This window comes from Arachis ipaensis, chromosome B03, assembly GCF_000816755.2.
Source record: "Arachis ipaensis cultivar K30076 chromosome B03, Araip1.1, whole genome shotgun sequence".
NCBI lineage: Eukaryota > Viridiplantae > Streptophyta > Magnoliopsida > Fabales > Fabaceae > Arachis > Arachis ipaensis.
In genome coordinates, this window is record NC_029787.2 from 135,913,646 (window position 1) to 135,915,100 (window position 1,455).

A 1,455-nucleotide genomic window follows, 5' to 3' on the forward strand; every position below is an offset into this window, starting at 1 on the left:
ATGAACTAATCAATAATTTTAGAATCTCTTGTTTCTGACTTAGTTCTATGTAATCTCTATATCTTTCCCACTTTGCAGGAGCACCTTACCATTGCAAAAACTTATGGTCTTCATCCTGTTTCTCTAGCAATAGGTTTGATAAGATTATAACTCCTTATGTGCAAACCCTAAACCCTTGACCCTCTTGCTCTTTGATTTTTCATTATATCTGCTACTCTTTATGTTCCATCGCAGCCTTTGTTTTGCGGCATCCACTCGTCGCCAGTGCTGTTTTCGGGGCAACCAAATCCTGGCAACTCCAGGAGGTGCTTAATGCATGCAAGGTTGAGCTCACATCTGACGTAATTGAAGAAATTAACAACATTCATTCAAGGCTTCCCAATCCATGTCCCTGATAAAAAAAAATGCATACAATAGGTTATAAGCTTATTTTTTGTTCATGTTCTGAAAGGTTGTTACTATTACATCATTATAAAATTGGAAGAATATTATAAAAAATATATATAATATATATTAATTGAAATCAATGATTAAAATTATTGGAACATTGGTATTCCAGGTACATGTTGAAATTTTCCTATAAAATTGATCAAGCATGCGAAGTTAATGAAAATTGAAATTTAACAAACTTTTAATAAACAAACAGAGTAGCAGATCTTACAGAATATTTGTTGGTTGAACGGTATCAAGCAATATAGTTGGGGTGTATTAATAACATTTTAAATAAAAGAAAATAGAATTTGTCTCATAATTTTTAAGAAAGTTCTATTCTGTCTTTCATCGTAAACCTTTTGGATGTGAATGGATTTGATTTTAAAATCAAATTTTTTGTTTTAAATTGATAAAAAAATAGAAATTAAATTGATTTGCAAATCTATGAGATTTACATTATAATTAAATTTAAATTTGTTGATCGAAAAATTTTGATCGATTGAATCTACAAGGACGTTGACTCAAGAGATAGGAGCCGACACAAAAGGTTTCGATTTGTCAAGGCTTGTCGAAAAATAAGGTCAACAAATAAAGTATTAAGATCGATGGTGAATTGTGCAAGGGAAGTTATTTGGTTATACATTTGGCGGGAACATATATTTTTAAACTTCTCAAGGGATGATACCTGCCAATATATTAGAAAATACTCTCACACACTTACGTCCCAACAACTTTCTGAGGCTGCCAAGAGTTTATTCTCTGTATGATTCCTTCCATATCTTTAACTTTCTTTTAAATTTTTTGTAATTTTCTTTCTTGCAATTTACTTTTCCTTTGCAAAGTCTTTTCTTTTATTCTTTTAAATTCTGCGTTGTCTTTTTAAATTCAAAGTCCTTCAACTATGTTGGAAGCATTTATTGCTTTTTTTAATTTGAAGTCATTTATTCTGTTTTCTGTAATTTAGAATTCAAGTAATTCAATTCCAGTTTACATTCTGGGTTTTTCTCTCTTTTATTTGTTCAA

The 1,455-nt window shown here is 30.3% G+C and overlaps 1 pseudogene; it reads left to right on the forward strand.

Moving 5' to 3' along the window:
* The window catches only part of LOC107632137, a 3,621-nt pseudogene extending 3,214 nt beyond the window's left edge, over nt 1-407 (forward strand).